Source organism: Lampetra fluviatilis, unplaced genomic scaffold (genome assembly GCF_964198595.1).
Source record: "Lampetra fluviatilis unplaced genomic scaffold, kcLamFluv1.1 SCAFFOLD_537, whole genome shotgun sequence".
Classification (NCBI taxonomy): Eukaryota; Metazoa; Chordata; class Hyperoartia; order Petromyzontiformes; family Petromyzontidae; genus Lampetra; species Lampetra fluviatilis.
In genome coordinates this window covers 8,101-28,446 of record NW_027621789.1, presented here as the reverse complement: position 1 = coordinate 28,446, position 20,346 = coordinate 8,101, and positions in this window count along the sequence as shown.

Genomic DNA, 20,346 nt, shown 5'->3' with positions numbered 1-20,346 from the left:
GACCCACACAGACCCACAGAGACCCACACAGAGACACACAGAGACACACAGAGACACACAGAGACACACAGAGACCCACACAGACCCACACAGACCCACACGGAGACCCACAGAGACCCATAGAGACCCCCACAGATCCACAGAGACCCACATAGACCCATAGAGACCCACACAGACCCACACAGACCCACAGAGACTCACAGAAACCCCCAGAGACCCACAGAGACTCAGAGACCCACAGAGACCCACAGAGACACAGAGACCCACAGAGACCCACAGAGACACATATAGACACACAGAGACCCACAGAGACACATAGAGACCCACAGAGACCCACAGAGACACAGAGACCCACAGAGACCCACAGAGACACACATATACTCATAGAGACCGACATAGACACACAGAGACACACAGAGACCCACAGACACACAGAGACCCACAGAGAAACACAGATTTACACACTCATAGAGACCCACAGAGACCCACAGATTTACACACTCATAGAGACACACAGAGACACACAGAAACCCACAGAGACACACAGAGACCCCCACAGAGACCCACAGAGACCCCCCCAGAGACCCAGAGAGACCCCCACAGAGACACAGAGACCCACAGACACACAGCGACCCACAGAGACACACAGAGACACACAGAGACCCCCACAGAGACACACAGAGACCCCCACAGAGACCCACAGAGACCCCCACAGAGCCCACACAGAGACCCACAGAGACACACAGAGACCCACAGAGATCCACAGAGACCCACAGAGACCCCCACAGAGACCCACAGACACACAGAGACCCACAGAGACTCACAGATTTACACTGATAGAGACACACAGAGACACACATAGACCCACAGAGACACACAAGAGACACACACAGAGACCCACAGAGATCCACAGAGATCCACAGAGACCCCCACAGAGACTCACAGAGACCCATAGAGACCCACACAGAGACTCACAGAGACCCATAGAGACCCCCACAGAGACTCACAGAGACCCATAGAGACCCACACAGAGATCCACAGAGACCCATAGAGACCAACACAGAGACTCACAGAGACCCATAGAGACCCACACAGAGACTCACAGAGACCCATAGAGACCCACACAGAGACTCACAGAGACCCATAGAGACCCACACAGAGACTCACAGAGACCCATAGAGACCCACACAGAGACTCACAGAGACCCATAGAGACCCACACAGAGATCCACAGAGACCCATAGAGACCCACACAGAGACTCACAGAGACCCATAGAGACCCACACAGAGACTCACAGAGACCCATAGAGACCCACACAGAGACTCACAGAGACCCATAGAGACCCCCACAGAGACTCACAGAGACCCATAGAGACCCACACAGAGATCCACAGAGATCCACAGAGACCCCCACAGAGACTCACAGAGACCCATATAGACCCACACAGAGACCCACAGAGACCCATAGACACCCACAGAGACACCCACAGAGACACAGAGATACACATAGACCCACAGAGACCCACAGAGACCCACACTCACAGAGACACACAGAGACCCACAGAGACCCACAGAGACACAGACACCCACAGAGACACACAGAGACCCATAGAGACCCACAGAGACCCACAGAGACCCACACTCACAGAGACACACAGAGACCCACAGAGACCCACAGAGACACACAGAGACACACAGAGACACACAGAGACCCACAGAGACACAGACACCCACAGAGACCCACAGAGACCCACAGAGACCCACAGAGACACACAGAGACCCACAGAGACACAGAGACCCACAGAGACCCACAGAGACCCACATAGACACACAGAGACACACAGAGACCCACAGAGACACAGACACCCACAGAGACCCACAGAGACCCACAGAGACACACAGAGACACACAGAGACCCACAGAGACACAGACACCCACAGAGACCCACAGAGACACACAGAGACCCACAGAGACCCACAGAGACCCACTGAGACACACAGAACACACAGAGACCCACAGAGACACAGACACCCACAGAGACCCACAGAGACCCACAGAGACCCACAGAGACACAGAGACCCACAGAGACCCACAGAGACCCACAGAGACCCACATAGACACACAGAGACACACAGAGACCCACAGAGACCCACAGAGACACAGACACCCACAGAGACCCACAGAGACCCACAGAGACACACAGAGACACACAGAGACCCACAGAGACACAGACACCCACAGAGACCCACAGAGACACACAGAGACCCACAGAGACCCACAGAGACCCACAGAGACCCACAGAGACCCACAGAGACCCACAGAGACACACAGAGACACACAGAGACACACAGAGACCCACAGACACCCACAGAGACCCACAGAGACCCACAGAGACACACAGAGACCCACAGAGACACAGAGACCAACAGAGACCCACAGAGACCCACATAGACACACAGAGACACACAGAGACCCACAGAGACACAGACACCCACAGAGACCCACAGAGACCCACAGAGACACACAGAGACACACAGAAACCCACAGAGACACAGACACCCACAGAGACCCACAGAGACCCACAGAGACCCACAGAGACCCACAGAGACCCACAGAGACCCACAGAGACACACAGAGACCCACAGAGACACAGACACCCACAGAGACCCACAGAGACCCACAGAGACCCACAGAGACACACAGAGACCCACAGAGACACAGAGACCCACAGAGACCCACAGAGACCCACATAGACACACAGAGACACACAGAGACACACAGAGACCCACAGAGACACAGACACCCACAGAGACCCACAGAGACCCACAGAGACACACAGAGACACACAGAGACCCACAGAGACACAGACACCCACAGAGACCCACAGAGACACACAGAGACCCACAGAGACCCACAGAGACCCACAGAGACACACAGAGACACACAGAGACCCACAGAGACACAGACACCCACAGAGACCCACAGAGACCCACAGAGACCCACAGAGACACACAGAGACCCACAGAGACACAGACACCCACAGAGACCCACACTCACAGAGACACACAGAGACCCACAGAAACACAGAGACCCACAGAGACCCACAGAGACCCACAGAGACACACAGAGACCCACAGAGACACAGACACCCACAGAGACCCACAGAGACCCACAGAGACACACAGAGACACACAGAGACCCACAGAGACACAGACACCCACAGAGACCCACAGAGACACACAGAGACCCACAGAGACCCACAGAGACCCACAGAGACACACAGAGACACACAGAGACCCACAGAGACCCACAGAGACACAGACACCCACAGAGACCCACAGAGACCCACAGAGACCCACAGAGACACAGACACCCACAGAGACCCACACTCACAGAGACACACAGAGACCCACAGAGACACAGAGACCCACAGAGACCCACAGAGACCCACAGAGACACACAGAGACCCACAGAGACACAGACACCCACAGAGACCCACAGAGACCCACAGAGACACACAGAGACCCACAGAGACACAGACACCCACAGAGACCCACAGAGACACACAGAGACCCACAGAGACCCACCCATAGTGACACAAAGTCAACATCTCTAGAGGTCTCTACGAACCTTCCAGCTGTACCGGGCGAGGTTGTTGTTGTTGTTGCTGTGGTTGTTGTTGTGGTTGTGGTTGTTGCTGTGGTTGTGGTTGTTGTTGTTGTTGTGGTTGTTGTCCATCACTTTCTATGGCGCCCCACAGGTCACGTGGGGAACGTCGCGATTCGGCAACCTCCGGGTTTTGGGGTAGACGCCGGCGGAATCGCCGAATCGATTACGTGCGTATCGATTAAGCGGAGTCGATTCCTGCCCACACCCCGTTACGTCGATTAAGTGGAATCGATTTCCTAATCAATCGTGCTCATATCGATTAAGCGGAATCGATTCAACCCCGCCCCGCCACACGCTTCCACTCCCGGACCCGGAGCTTGAATCGATTAACTGGAATCGATTATCCTCACAACCCCGGACCCTAAGCTGTTAGCGATTAAGCGGAATCGATTCCCCGGACCCAACCCAACTGCTCTAAACGCAAAAAAAGGTGGAATCGTATTCTCAGGTTTTTTCGGTAAAGTCACGTAGGTAAAAACATTAAAATTAATGAAAGTAAAATAAAACAAAACAAAATAAAATTCACGACGTTTCGGAGGCAACACAAGTCTCCGTCATCAGGTGGGACCGTCACAAAAAAAAAAAGGTGGAATCGATGTTTTACTTCGAATCGAATCGACCGTCGTTGTAGATGGACGGAATTGACGGTTGTGGATCGATTAGCAACAACAAAATCCCTGCAGAGGGAATCGATTATAAGTCTGCCGCCTCGCGCCGATGGTGACGTCATCGGGAGGTGGCTGTTTTTGACGGCCATGTTTGGTAGGTTTCTGTGGTTTAAGACGGCCATCTTGGGAAAGGGCAGGCGAGATCATGGCGGCCATCTTGTAAAAGGACAGGCGGGATCCTGACCGCCATCTTGAGTAGGGGGGGGGCTGTTTAACGGCGGCCATCTTTCGTAAGGGGTGGCTGTCTTACGACGGACTTCTTTTGTAGTGGGTGGCTGTTTATGGTGGCCATCTTGGGTAGGGTATGTTGTTTATGGCGGCCATGTTGGGTAGGGTGCTGGGAGGTGTTGCTTTTCAGAGCGGCCATCTTTGGTAGGGGGTTGGTGGTTTATGGCAGCCATGTTGGGTAGGGTGGGGGGTTTCAATAGCGGGGAGGTTGGTGGGCTTTCATCTAGCAGTGGATTTAAGCACCAAAACAACCTCCAGTACTAATGTAATTAGAACCGCGTGTGTATGTTCGTACGTAATAAATGTGTGTGTATAGTAGGTTTTTACCCTTTAAACTGGTACAAAACTGACACCTTTATACAAGGCATCATGTTTGCAATAACCACAACACAAGCAGTCAAAATGCAAACAAAAAGAAACAACTCTGATGATGATGATAATGATATGCACTGTCCTTGAAGTTGATTGGTCCACACCCGAGACAGCTTTCCTTAGAGCCTAGTCTCACATGGTGTTGGACCAGATGACGCAAACATGATGCCTTGTATAAAGGTGTCAGTTTTTGTACCAGTTGAAAGGGTAAAAACCTACTACTATATTTTGCCACTGGTAAAGGAGATGTCTCATAGTGTCAATGCTTACCCAGAGCTCTCAATACTCTGATAGTGCGCTCTTGTGTGCGTGGTGACGTCACCACGTTCTCGCTCTTCCTCCCCCTCGCGCTACCGTGTGCGTGGTGACGTCACATTTTCGCTCTCCCCCCTCCCTCACGCGCTCTTGTGCGTGGTGACGTCACCACGTCCTCGCTCTCCTCTCCCGTGTGCGTGGTGACGTCACCACGTCCTCGCTGTCCTCTCACCTACGCGCTCTCGTGTGCGTAGTGACGTCACCACGTCCTCGCTCTCCCTCTCCCGTGTGCGTGGTGACGTCACCACGTCCTCGCTCTCTCGCGCTCCCGTGTGCGGTGGTGACGTCACGTTTTCGCTCTCCTCCCTCACGCGCTCTTGTGCGTGGTGACGTCACCACGTCCTCGCTCTCCCCCCTCCCTTTCTTGTGCGTGGTGACGTCACTACGTCCTCGCTCTCCTCTCTCACGCGCTCCCGTGTGCGTGGTGACGTCACCACGCATTCGGATCGTTCCCGGCTCCACCCCCCTACAAAATAATTCCGACGAGGCAACGCGGGAGAGGTGGGTCGCGTGGTGACGCCATCACGCACGCGGTGACGTCACCACGCATTCGGCCACCCCCCTCCCCGCACTCCACCATTAAATTACAAGCGCGCGAGGGTGCGTGGTGACGTCACTGTGTGCGTGGTGACGTCATCACGTCCTCGCTCTCATTTCCCTCCCTCGCGCTCTCGTGGCGTGATGACGTCACCACGTTCTCGCTCTTTCGCGCTCCCGTGTGCGTGGTGACGTCACCACGTCCTCGCTCTCCCCTCCCTCACGCGCACTCGTGTGCGTGGTGACGTCACCACGTCCTCGCTCTCCCCCTCCCTCACGCGCTCTCGTGTGCGTGGTGACGTCACCACGTCCTCGCTCTCCTCTCCCTCTCGCGCTCCCGTGTGCGTGGTGACGTCACCGCGGCCTCGCTCTCTTCTCCCCTCCCGCTCCCGTGTGCGTGGTGACATCACCACGTCTTCGCTCTCTCCCTCTCTCGTGTGCGTGGTGACGTCACCACGTCCTCGCTCTCCTCTCTCTCGCGCTCCCGTGTGCGTGGTGACGTCACCACGTCCTCGCTCTCCTCTCCCTCTCGCGCTCCCGTGTGCGTGGTGACGTCACCACGTCCACGTTCTCCTCCCCTCCCTCACGCGCTCCCGTGTGCGTGGTGACGTCACCACGTCATCGCTCTTCTCCCTCTCACGCGCTCTCGTGTGCGTGGTGACGTCACATGTCCTCCCCCCTCTCCCGTGCGTGGTGACGTCACCACGTCCACGCTCTCCTCCCCCCTCCCTCACGCGCTCTTGTGCGTGGTGACGTCACCACGTCCTCGCTCTCTCGCGCTCCCGTGTGCGGTGGTGACGTCACGTTTTCGCTCTCTCCCTCACGCGCTCTTGTGCGTGGTGACGTCACCACGTCCTCGCTCTCCTCTCCCGTGTGCGTGGTGACGTCACCACGCATTCGGATCGTTACCGGCTCCACCCCCCTACCAATAATTCCGACGAGCGAACGCGGGAGAGGTGGGTCGCGTGGTGACGCCATCACGCACGTGGTGACGTCACCACGCATTCGGACAACCCGCTCCCCGCACTCCATTAAATTACAAGCGCGCGAGGGTGCGTGGTGACGTCACCGTATGCGTGGTGACGTCATCACGTCCTCGCTCTCATTTCCCTCCCTCGCGCTCTCGTGGCGTGATGACGTCACCACGTCCTCGCTCTTACGCGCTCCCGTGTGCGGTGGTGACGTCACGTCCTCGCTCTCCCCTCCCTCACGCGCACTCGTGTGCGTGGTGACGTCACCACGTCCTCGCTCTCTCCCTCTCGCGCTCCCGTGTGCGTGGTGACGTCAGCACGTCCTCGCTCTCCTCTCCCTCTCGCGCTCTCGTGTGCGTGGTGACGTCACCACGTCCTCGCTCTCCTCTCCCTCTCGCGCTCTCGTGTGCGTGGTGACGTCAGCACGTCCTCGCTCTCTCCCTCTCGCGCTCTCGTGTGCGTGGTGACGTCACCACGTCCTCGCTCTCCTCTCCCTCTCGCGCTCTCGTGTGCGTGGTGACGTCACCACGTCCTCGCTCTCCTCTCCCTCTCGCGCTCCCGTGTGCGTGGTGACGTCACCACGTCCTCGCTCTCCTCTCCCTCTCGCGCTCTCGTGTGCGTGGTGACGTCACCACGTCCTCGCTCTCCTCTCCCTCGCGCTCCCGTGTGCGTGGTGACGTCACCACGTCCACGTTCTCCTCCCCTCCCTCACGCGCTCCGGTGTGCGTGGTGACGTCACCACGTCATCGCTCTCCTCCCCCCTTCACGCGCTCTTGTGCGTGGTGACGTCACCACGCCCTCGCTCTCCCTCTCCCGTGTGCGTGGTGACGTCACCACGTCCTCGCTCTCCCTCTCCCGTGTGCGTGGTGACGTCACCACGTCATCGCTCTCCTCCCCCCTCCCTCACGCTCTCTTGTGCGTGGTGACGTCACCACGGCCTCGCTCTCTTCCCCCCTCTCCCGTGTGCGTGGTGACGTCGCTCTCCCTCTCCCGTGTGCATGGTGACGTCACCACGTCATCGCTCTCCTCCCCCCTCCCTCCCTCTCTCATGTGCGTGGTGACGTCACCACGGCCTCGTTCTCTTCCCCCCTCTCCCGTGTGCGTGGTGACGTCGCTCTCCCTCTCCCGTGTGCATGGTGACGTCACCACGTCATCGCTCTCCTCCCTCACGCGCTTTCGTGTGCGTGGTGACGTCACCATGTCCTCGCGTTCCTCCCCCCTCTCCCGTGCGTGGTGACGTCACCACGCCCTCGCTCTCCCGTGTGCGTGGTGACGTCACCACGTCCTCGCTCTCCCTCTCCCGTGTGCGTGGTGACGTCACCACGTCCTCGCTCTCCCTCTCCCGTGTGCGTGGTGACGTCACCACGTCATCGCTCTTCACCCTCTCACGCGCTCTCGTGTGCGTGGTGACGTCACATGTCCTCCCCCCCTCTCCCGTGCGTGGTGACGTCACCACGTCCACGCTCTCCTCCCCCCTCCCTCACGCGCTCTTGTGCGTGGTGACGTCACCACGTCCTCGCTCTCCTCTCCCTCTCGCGCTCTCGTGTGCGTGGTGACGTCACCACGTCCTCGCTCTCCTCTCCCTCTCGCGCTCCCGTGTGCGTAGTGACGTCACCACGTCCTCGCTCTCCTCTCCCTCTCGCGCTCCCGTGTGCGTAGTGACGTCACCACGTCCTCGCTCTCCTCTCCCCTACGCGCTCCCGTGTGCGTGGTGACGTCACCACGTCCTCGCTCTCCCCTCCCTCACGCGCACTCGTGTGCGTGGTGACGTCACCACGTCCTCGCTCTCCTCTCCCTCTCGCGCTCCCGTGTGCGTGGTGACGTCACCACGTCCTCGCTCTCCTCTCCCCTACGCGCTCTCGTGTGCGTAGTGACGTCACCACGTCCTCGCTCTCCTCTCCCTCACGCGCTCCCGTGTGCGTGGTGACGTCACCGCGGCCTCGCTCTCTTCTCACCTCCCGCTCCCGTGTGCGTGGTGACGTCACCACGTCTTCGCTCTCTCCCTCTCTCGTGTGCGTGGTGACGTCACCACGTCCTCGCTCTCCTCTCCCTCTCGCGCTCCCGTGTGCGTGGTGACGTCACCACGTCCTCGCTCTCCTCTCCCTCTCGCGCTCCCGTGTGCGTGGTGACGTCACCACGTCCACGTTCTCCTCCCCTCCCTCACGCGCTCCCGTGTGCGTGGTGACGTCACCACGTCATCGTTCTCCTCCCCCCTTCACGCGCTCTTGTGCGTGGTGACGTCACCACGCCCTCGCTCTCCCTCTCCCGTGTGCGTGGTGACGTCACCACGTCCTCGCTCTCCCTCTCCCGTGTGCGTGGTGACGTCACCACGTCATCGCTCTCCTCCCCCCTCCCTCACGCGCTCTTGTGCGTGGTGACGTCACCACGTCCTCGCTCTCCCTCTCGCGCTTCCGTGTGCGTGGTGACGTCACCACGCCCTCGCTCTCCTCCTCCCTCCCTCTCTCATGTGCGTGGTGACGTCACCACGGCCTCGCTCTCTTCCCCCCTCCCTCTCCCGTGTGCGTGGTGACGTCGCTCTCCCTCTCCCGTGTGCGTGGTGACGTCACCACGTCCTCGCTCTCCCCTCCCTCACGCGCACTCGTGTGCGTGGTGACGTCACCACGTCCTCGCTCTCCTCTCCCTCTCGCGCTCCCGTGTGCGTGGTGACGTCACCACGTCCTCGCTCTCCTCTCCCCTACGCGCTCTCGTGTGCGTAGTGACGTCACCACGTCCTCGCTCTCCTCTCCCTCACGCGCTCCCGTGTGCGTGGTGACGTCACCGCGGCCTCGCTCTCTTCTCCCCTCCCGCTCCCGTGTGCGTGGTGACGTCACCACGTCTTCGCTCTCTCCCTCTCTCGTGTGCGTGGTGACGTCACCACGTCCTCGCTCTCCCTCTCCCGTGTGCGTGGTGACGTCACCACGTCCTCGCTCTCCACTCCCTCTCGCTCTCCCGTGTGCGTGGTGACGTCACCACGTCCACGTTCTCCTCCCTCCCTCACGCGCTCTTGTGCGTGGTGACGTCCCCACGCCCTCGCTCTCCCGTGTGCGTGGTGACGTCACCACGTCCTCGCTCTCCCTCTCCCGTGTGCGTGGTGACGTCACCACGTCCTCGCTCTCCCTCTCCCGTGTGCGTGGTGACGTCACCACGTCCTCGCTCTCCTCTCCCCTACGCGCTCTCGTGTGCGTAGTGACGTCACCACGTCCTCGCTCTCCTCTCCCTCACGCGCTCCCGTGTGCGTGGTGACGTCACCGCGGCCTCGCTCTCTTCTCCCCTCCCGCTCCCGTGTGCGTGGTGACGTCACCACGTCTTCGCTCTCTCCCTCTCTCGTGTGCGTGGTGACGTCACCACGTCCTCGCTCTCCCTCTCCCGTGTGCGTGGTGACGTCACCACGTCCTCGCTCTCCTCTCCCTCTCGCGCTCCCGTGTGCGTGGTGACGTCACCACGTCCACGTTCTCCTCCCTCCCTCACGCGCTCTTGTGCGTGGTGACGTCCCCACGCCCTCGCTCTCCCGTGTGCGTGGTGACGTCACCACGTCCTCGCTCTCCCTCTCCCGTGTGCGTGGTGACGTCACCACGTCCTCGCTCTCCCTCTCCCGTGTGCGTGGTGACGTCACCACGTCATCGCTCTTCTCCCTCTCACGCGCTCTCGTGTGCGTGGTGACGTCACATGTCCTCCCCCCTCTCCCGTGCGGTGGTGACGTCACGTTTTCGCTCTCTCCCTCACGCGCTCTTGTGCGTGGTGACGTCACCACGTCCTCGCTCTCCTCTCCCGTGTGCGTGGTGACGTCACCACGCATTCGGATCGTCACCGGCTCCACCCCCCTACCAATAATTCCGACGAGCGAACGCGGGAGAGGTGGGTCGCGTGGTGACGCCATCACGCACGCGGTGACGTCACCACGCATTCGGCCAACCCCCTCCCCGCACTCCATTAAATTACAAGCGCGCGAGGGTGCGTGGTGACGTCACCGTGTGCGTGGTGACGTCATCACGTCCTCGCTCTCATTTCCCTCCCTCGCGCTCTCGTGGCGTGATGACGTCACCACGTCCTCGCTCTTTCGCGCTCGCGTGTGCGGTGGTGACGTCACGTCCTCGCTCTCCCCTCCCTCACGCGCACTCGTGTGCGTGGTGACGTCACCACGTCCTCGCTCTCTCTCGCGCTCTCCTCCTCCCCCCTCCCTCTCGTGTGCGTGGTGACGTCACCACGTCCTCGCTCTCCTCTCCCCCCTCCCTCTCGTGTGCGTGGTGACGTCACCACGTCCTCGCTCTCCTCTCCCCTCTCGCGCTCCCGTGTGCGTGGTGACGTCACCACGTCCTCGCTCTCCTCTCCCTCTCGCGCTCCCGTGTGCGTGGTGACGTCACCACGTCCTCGCTCTCCTCTCCCTCTCGCGCTCTCGTGTGCGTGGTGACGTCACCACGTCCTCGCTCTCCTCTCCCTCTCGCGCTCTCGTGTGCGTGGTGACGTCACCACGTCCTCGCTCTCTCCCTCTCGCGGTCCCGTGTGCGTGGTGACGTCACCACGTCCTCGCTCTCCTCTCCCTCTCGCGCTACCGTGTGCGTGGTGACGTCACCACGTCCTCGCTCTCCTCTCCCTCTCGCGCTCTCGTGTGCGTGGTGACGTCACCACGTCCTCGCTCTCCTCTCCCTCTCGCGCTCCCGTGTGCGTGGTGACGTGTCCACGTTCTCCTCCCCTCCCTCACGTGCTCCCGTGTGCGTGGTGACGTCACCACGTCATCGCTCTCCTCCCCCCTTCACGCGCTCTTGTGCGTGGTGACGTCACCACGCCCTCGCTCTCCCTCTCCCGTGTGCGTGGTGACGTCACCACGTCCTCGCTCTCCCTCTCCCGTGTGCGTGGTGACGTCACCACGTCATCGCTCTCCTCCCCCCTCCCTCACGCGCTCTTGTGCGTGGTGACGTCACCACGTCCTCGCTCTCCCTCTCGCGCTTCCGTGTGCGTGGTGACGTCACCACGCCCTCGCTCTCCTCCTCCCTCCCTCTCTCATGTGCGTGGTGACGTCACCACGTCATCGCTCTCCTCCCCCCTCCCTCATGCGCTCTTGTGCGTGGTGACGTCACCACGTCCTCGCTCTCCCTCTCCCGTGTGCGTGGTGACGTCGCTCTCCCTCTCCCGTGTGCATGGTGACGTCACCACGTCCTCGCTCTCCTCTCCCCTACGCGCTCCCGTGTGCGTGGTGACGTCACCACGTCCTCGCTCTCCCCTCCCTCACGCGCACTCGTGTGCGTGGTGACGTCACCACGTCCTCGCTCTCCTCTCCCTCACGCGCTCCCGTGTGCGTGGTGACGTCACCGCGGCCTCGCTCTCTTCTCCCCTCCCGCTCCCGTGTGCGTGGTGACGTCACCACGTCTTCGCTCTCTCCCTCTCTCGTGTGCGTGGTGACGTCACCACGTCCTCGCTCTCTCCCTCTCGCGCTCCCGTGTGCGTGGTGACGTCACCACGTCCTCGCTCTCCTCTCCCTCTCGCGCTCCCGTGTGCGTGGTGACGTCACCACGTCCACGTTCTCCTCCCCTCCCTCACGCGCTCCCGTGTGCGTGGTGACGTCACCACGTCATCGTTCTCCTCCCCCCTTCACGCGCTCTTGTGCGTGGTGACGTCCCCACGCCCTCGCTCTCCCGTGTGCGTGGTGACGTCACCACGTCCTCGCTCTCCCTCTCCCGTGTGCGTGGTGACGTCACCACGTCCTCGCTCTCCCTCTCCCGTGTGCGTGGTGACGTCACCACGTCCTCGCTCTCCTCTCCCTCTCGCGCTCCCGTGTGCGTGGTGACGTCACCACGTCCTCGCTCTCCTCTCCCCTACGCGCTCTCGTGTGCGTAGTGACGTCACCACGTCCTCGCTCTCCTCTCCCTCACGCGCTCCCGTGTGCGTGGTGACGTCACCGCGGCCTCGCTCTCTTCTCCCCTCCCGCTCCCGTGTGCGTGGTGACGTCACCACGTCTTCGCTCTCTCCCTCTCTCGTGTGCGTGGTGACGTCACCACGTCCTCGCTCTCCCTCTCCCGTGTGCGTGGTGACGTCACCACGTCCTCGCTCTCCACTCCCTCTCGCTCTCCCGTGTGCGTGGTGACGTCACCACGTCCACGTTCTCCTCCCTCCCTCACGCGCTCTTGTGCGTGGTGACGTCCCCACGCCCTCGCTCTCCCGTGTGCGTGGTGACGTCACCACGTCCTCGCTCTCCCTCTCCCGTGTGCGTGGTGACGTCACCACGTCCTCGCTCTCCCTCTCCCGTGTGCGTGGTGACGTCACCACGTCATCGCTCTTCTCCCTCTCACGCGCTTTCGTGTGCGTGGTGACGTCACATGTCCTCCCCCCTCTCCCGTGCGTGGTGACGTCACCACGTCCACGCTCTCCTCCTCCCTCCCTCACGCGCTCTTGTGCGTGGTGACGTCACCACGTCCTCGCTCTCCCTCTCCCTCTCCCGTGTGCGTGGTGACGTCGCTCTCCCTCTCCCGTGTGCATGGTGACGTCACCACGTCCTCGCTCTCCTCTCCCCTACGCGCTCCCGTGTGCGTGGTGACGTCACCACGTCCTCGCTCTCCCCTCCCTCACGTGCACTCGTGTGCGTGGTGACGTCACCACGTCCTCGCTCTCCTCTCCCTCACGCGCTCCCGTGTGCGTGGTGACGTCACCGCGGCCTCGCTCTCTTCTCCCCTCCCGCTCCCGTGTGCGTGGTGACGTCACCACGTCTTCGCTCTCTCCCTCTCTCGTGTGCGTGGTGACGTCACCACGTCCTCGCTCTCTCCCTCTCGCGCTCCCGTGTGCGTGGTGACGTCACCACGTCCTCGCTCTCCTCTCCCTCTCGCGCTCCCGTGTGCGTGGTGACGTCACCACGTCCACGTTCTCCTCCCCTCCCTCACGCGCTCCCGTGTGCGTGGTGACGTCACCACGTCATCGTTCTCCTCCCCCCTTCACGCGCTCTTGTGCGTGGTGACGTCCCCACGCCCTCGCTCTCCCGTGTGCGTGGTGACGTCACCACGTCCTCGCTCTCCCTCTCCCGTGTGCGTGGTGACGTCACCACGTCCTCGCTCTCCCTCTCCCGTGTGCGTGGTGACGTCACCACGTCATCGCTCTTCTCCCTCTCACGCGCTTTCGTGTGCGTGGTGACGTCACATGTCCTCCCCCCTCTCCCGTGCGTGGTGACGTCACCACGTCCACGCTCTCCTCCTCCCTCCCTCACGCGCTCTTGTGCGTGGTGACGTCACCACGTCCTCGCTCTCTCGCGCTCCCGTGTGCGGTGGTGACGTCACGTTTTCGCTCTCTCCCTCACGCGCTCTTGTGCGTGGTGACGTCACCACGTCCTCGCTCTCCTCTCCCTTGTGCGTGGTGACGTCACCACGCATTCGGATCGTTACCGGCTCCACCCCCCTACCAATAATTCCGACGAGCGAACGCGGGAGAGGTGGGTCGCGTGGTGACGCCATCACGCACGCGGTGACGTCACCACGCATTCGGCCAACCCCCTCCCCGCACTCCATTAAATTACAAGCGCGCGAGGGTGCGTGGTGACGTCACCGTGTGCGTGGTGACGTCATCACGTCCTCGCTCTCATTTCCCTCCCTCGCGCTCTCGTGGCGTGATGACGTCACCACGTCCTCGCTCTTTCGCGCTCCCGTGTGCGGTGGTGACGTCACGTCCTCGCTCTCCCCTCCCTCACGCGCACTCGTGTGCGTGGTGACGTCACCACGTCCTCGCTCTCCTCTCCCTCTCGCGCTCCCGTGTGCGTGGTGACGTCACCACGTCCTCGCTCTCCTCTCCCTCTCGCGCTCTCGTGTGCGTGGTGACGTCACCACGTCCTCGCTCTCCTCTCCCTCTCGCGCTCTCGTGTGCGTGGTGACGTCACCACGTCCTCGCTCTCCTCTCCCTCTCGAGCTCCCGTGTGCGTGGTGACGTCACCACGTCCTCGCTCTCCTCTCCCTCTCGCGCTCCCGTGTGCGTGGTGACGTCACCACGTCCTCGCTCTCCTCTCCCCCCTCCCTCTCGTGTGCGTGGTGACGTCACCACGTCCTCGCTCTCCTCTCCCTCTCGCGCTCCCGTGTGCGTGGTGACGTCACCACGTCCTCGCTCTCTCCCTCTCGCGCTCCCGTGTGCGTGGTGACGTCACCACGTCCTCGCGCTCTCCTCCTCCCCCCTCCCTCTCGTGTGCGTGGTGACGTCACCACGTCCTCGCTCTCCTCTCCCCCCTCCCTCTCGTGTGCGTGGTGACGTCACCACGTCCTCGCTCTCCCCTCTCGCGCTCCCGTGTGCGTGGTGACGTCACCACGTCCTCGCTCTCCTCTCCCTCTCGCGCTCCCGTGTGCGTGGTGACGTCACCACGTCCACGTTCTCCTCCCCTCCCTCACGTGCTCCTGTGTGCGTGGTGACGTCACCACGTCCTCGCTCTCCCTCTCCCGTGTGCGTGGTGACGTCACCACGTCATCGCTCTCCTCCCCCCTCCCTCACGCGCTCTTGTGCGTGGTGACGTCACCACGTCCTCGCTCTCCCTCTCGCGCTTCCGTGTGCGTGGTGACGTCACCACGCCCTCGCTCTCCTCCCTCCCTCTCTCATGTGCGTGGTGACGTCACCGCGGCCTCGCTCTCTTGCCCCCTCCCTCTCCCGTGTGCGTGGTGACGTCGCTCTCCCTCTCCCGTGTGCATGGTGACGTCACCACGTCCTCGCTCTCCTCTCCCCTACGCGCTCTCGTGTGCGTAGTGACGTCACCACGTCCTCGCTCTCCTCTCCCTCACGCGCTCCCGTGTGCGTGGTGACGTCACCGCGGCCTCGCTCTCTTCTCCCCTCCCGCTCCCGTGTGCGTGGTGACGTCACCACGTCTTCGCTCTCTCCCTCTCTCGTGTGCGTGGTGACGTCACCACGTCCTCGCTCTCTCCCTCTCGCGCTCCCGTGTGCGTGGTGACGTCACCACGTCCTCGCTCTCCTCTCCCTCTCGCGCTCCCGTGTGCGTGGTGACGTCACCACGTCCACGTTCTCCTCCCCTCCCTCACGCGCTCCCGTGTGCGTGGTGACGTCACCACGTCATCGTTCTCCTCCCCCCTTCACGCGCTCTTGTGCGTGGTGACGTCCCCACGCCCTCGCTCTCCCGTGTGCGTGGTGACGTCACCACGTCCTCGCTCTCCCTCTCCCGTGTGCGTGGTGACGTCACCACGTCATCGCTCTTCTCCCTCTCACGCGCTCTCGTGTGCGTGGTGACGTCACATGTCCTCCCCCCTCTCCCGTGCGTGGTGACGTCACCACGTCCACGCTCTCCTCCTCCCTCCCTCACGCGCTCTTGTGCGTGGTGACGTCACCACGTCCTCGCTCTCTCGCGCTCCCGTGTGCGGTGGTGACGTCACGTTTTCGCTCTCCCTCACGCGCTCTTGTGCGTGGTGACGTCACTACGTCCTCGCTCTCCTCTCCCGTGTGCGTGGTGACGTCACCACGCATTCGGATCGTTACCGGCTCCACCCCCCTACCAATAATTCCGACGAGCGAACGCGGGAGAGGTGGGTCGCGTGGTGACGCCATCACGCACGCGGTGACGTCACCACGCATTCGGCCAACCCCCTCCCCGCACTCCATTAAATTACAAGCGCGCGAGGGTGCGTGGTGACGTCACCGTGTGCGTGGTGACGTCATCACGTCCTCGCTCTCATTTCCCTCCCTCGCGCTCTCGTGGCGTGATGACGTCACCACGTCCTCGCTCTTTCGCGCTCCCGTGTGCGGTGGTGACGTCACGTCCTCGCTCTCCCCTCCCTCACGCGCTCTCGTGTGCGTGGTGACGTCACCACGTCCTCGCTCTCTCTCGCGCTCTCCTCCTCCCCCCTCCCTCTCGTGTGCGTGGTGACGTCACCACGTCCTCGCTCTCCTCTCCCCCCTCCCTCTCGTGTGCGTGGTGACGTCACCACGTCCTCGCTCTCCTCTCCCTCTCGCGCTCCCGTGTGCGTGGTGACGTCACCACGTCCTCGCTCTCCTCTCCCTCTCGCGCTCCCGTGTGCGTGGTGACGTCACCACGTCCACGTTCTCCTCCCCTCCCTCACGTGCTCCTGTGTGCGTGGTGACGTCACCACGTCCTCGCTCTCCCTCTCCCGTGTGCGTGGTGACGTCACCACGTCATCGCTCTCCTCCCCCCTCCCTCACGCGCTCTTGTGCGTGGTGACGTCACCACGTCCTCGCTCTCCCTCTCGCGCTTCCGTGTGCGTGGTGACGTCACCACGCCCTCGCTCTCCTCCCTCCCTCTCTCATGTGCGTGGTGACGTCACCGCGGCCTCGCTCTCTTGCCCCCTCCCTCTCCCGTGTGCGTGGTGACGTCGCTCTCCCTCTCCCGTGTGCATGGTGACGTCACCACGTCCTCGCTCTCCTCTCCCCTACGCGCTCTCGTGTGCGTAGTGACGTCACCACGTCCTCGCTCTCCTCTCCCTCACGCGCTCCCGTGTGCGTGGTGACGTCACCACGTCCACGTTCTCCTCCCCTCCCTCACGCGCTCCCGTGTGCGTGGTGACGTCACCACGTCATCGTTCTCCTCCCCCCTTCACGCGCTCTTGTGCGTGGTGACGTCCCCACGCCCTCGCTCTCCCGTGTGCGTGGTGACGTCACCACGTCCTCGCTCTCCCTCTCCCGTGTGCGTGGTGACGTCACCACGTCATCGCTCTTCTCCCTCTCACGCGCTCTCGTGTGCGTGGTGACGTCACATGTCCTCCCCCCTCTCCCGTGCGTGGTGACGTCACCACGTCCACGCTCTCCTCCTCCCTCCCTCACGCGCTCTTGTGCGTGGTGACGTCACCACGTCCTCGCTCTCTCGCGCTCCCGTGTGCGGTGGTGACGTCACGTTTTCGCTCTCCCTCACGCGCTCTTGTGCGTGGTGACGTCACTACGTCCTCGCTCTCCTCTCCCGTGTGCGTGGTGACGTCACCACGCATTCGGATCGTTACCGGCTCCACCCCCCTACCAATAATTCCGACGAGCGAACGCGGGAGAGGTGGGTCGCGTGGTGACGCCATCACGCACGCGGTGACGTCACCACGCATTCGGCCAACCCCCTCCCCGCACTCCATTAAATTACAAGCGCGCGAGGGTGCGTGGTGACGTCACCGTGTGCGTGGTGACGTCATCACGTCCTCGCTCTCATTTCCCTCCCTCGCGCTCTCGTGGCGTGATGACGTCACCACGTCCTCGCTCTTTCGCGCTCCCGTGTGCGGTGGTGACGTCACGTCCTCGCTCTCCCCTCCCTCACGCGCTCTCGTGTGCGTGGTGACGTCACCACGTCCTCGCTCTCTCTCGCGCTCTCCTCCTCCCCCCTCCCTCTCGTGTGCGTGGTGACGTCACCACGTCCTCGCTCTCCTCTCCCCCCTCCCTCTCGTGTGCGTGGTGACGTCACCACGTCCTCGCTCTCCTCTCCCTCTCGCGCTCCCGTGTGCGTGGTGACGTCACCACGTCCTCGCTCTCCTCTCCCTCTCGCGCTCCCGTGTGCGTGGTGACGTCACCACGTCCACGTTCTCCTCCCCTCCCTCACGTGCTCCTGTGTGCGTGGTGACGTCACCACGTCCTCGCTCTCCCTCTCCCGTGTGCGTGGTGACGTCACCACGTCATCGCTCTCCTCCCCCCTCCCTCACGCGCTCTTGTGCGTGGTGACGTCACCACGTCCTCGCCCTCCCTCACGCGCTCTTGTGCGTGGTGACGTCACCACGCCCTCGCTCTCCTCCCTCCCTCTCTCATGTGCGTGGTGACGTCACCGCGGCCTCGCTCTCTTGCCCCCTCCCTCTCCCGTGTGCGTGGTGACGTCGCTCTCCCTCTCCCGTGTGCATGGTGACGTCACCACGTCCTCGCTCTCCTCTCCCCTACGCGCTCTCGTGTGCGTAGTGACGTCACCACGTCCTCGCTCTCCTCTCCCTCACGCGCTCCCGTGTGCGTGGTGACGTCACCGCGGCCTCGCTCTCTTCTCCCCTCCCGCTCCCGTGTGCGTGGTGACGTCACCACGTCTTCGCTCTCTCCCTCTCTCGTGTGCGTGGTGACGTCACCACGTCCTCGCTCTCTCCCTCTCGCGCTCCCGTGTGCGTGGTGACGTCACCACGTCCTCGCTCTCCTCTCCCTCTCGCGCTCCCGTGTGCGTGGTGACGTCACCACGTCCACGTTCTCCTCCCCTCCCTCACGCGCTCCCGTGTGCGTGGTGACGTCACCACGTCATCGTTCTCCTCCCCCCTTCACGCGCTCTTGTGCGTGGTGACGTCCCCACGCCCTCGCTCTCCCGTGTGCGTGGTGACGTCACCACATCCTCGCTCTCCCTCTCCCGTGTGCGTGGTGACGTCACCACGTCATCGCTCTTCTCCCTCTCACGCGCTCTCGTGTGCGTGGTGACGTCACATGTCCTCCCCCCTCTCCCGTGCGTGGTGACGTCACCACGTCCACGCTCTCCTCCTCCCTCCCTCACGCGCTCTTGTGCGTGGTGACGTCACCACGTCCTCGCTCTCTCGCGCTCCCGTGTGCGGTGGTGACGTCACGTTTTCGCTCTCCCTCACGCGCTCTTGTGCGTGGTGACGTCACTACGTCCTCGCTCTCCTCTCCCGTGTGCGTGGTGACGTCGCTCTCCCGTGTGCATGGTGACGTCACCACGTCATCGCTCTCCTCCCTCTCACGCGCTTTCGTGTGCGTGGTGACGTCACCATGTCCTCGCGTTCCTCCCCCCTCTCCCGTGCGTGGTGACGTCACCACGTCCACGCTCTCTTCCCCCCTCCCTCACGCGCTCTTGTGCGTGGTGACGTCACCACGTCCTCGCTCTCCCTCTCGCGCTTCCGTGTGCGTGGTGACGTCACCATGTCCTCGCGTTCCTCCCCCCTCCCGTGTGCGTGGTGACGTCACCATGTCCGCGCTCTCCTCCCCCTCACCCGCTCTTGTGCGTGGTGACGTCACCATGTCCTCGCGTTCCTCCCCCCTCCCGTGCTTGGTGACGTCACCACGTTCTCGCTCTCCTCCCCCCTCCCGTGTGCGTGGTGACGTCACCACGCATTCCGACACCACCCCTCCACTAAATTCCGACGAGCGCGTGGGATTCGTTGGGTGCGTGGTGACGTCACGCCCACTCAATCTCGAAATAAACGCCGTGACGTCACCGCGTTGGGGCCCTTGGGCGGTGACGTCACGACGCGAATCGGCCGCGATGACGTCATCTGACATGATTGCGTCACCGCTGGACCCCAACTCATCTTGTTAAACCTTGAACTTTTGTATTTTAACATGAAAACAATAATTAGCTGTCTTATAACAATAATTAGCTGTATTATAACAAAAATTTGTATCATAACAATAAATTGATGTCATTCAGACGCTGTCTTCCCGACAGACCTGTTCTTCACCTGAGGACGGCTGCTTGCGTTGTGGCCGAAACGTCGTGAGAATTGTATTTTATTGTTTTATTTTCATTATTTTATTTAGTTAAATTATTATTTTCTTATGTTTTTTAATTTATTATTCGATAATGGTTTATTTTATTATTATTTTAGAAAGTTTTATTTTTATTATTTTATTTTTATTATTTCCCTTCTACGTGATGACTTTACCGAAAGAACCAAGAAGAATTAATTGATGTATTATAACAATTATTTTTATTAT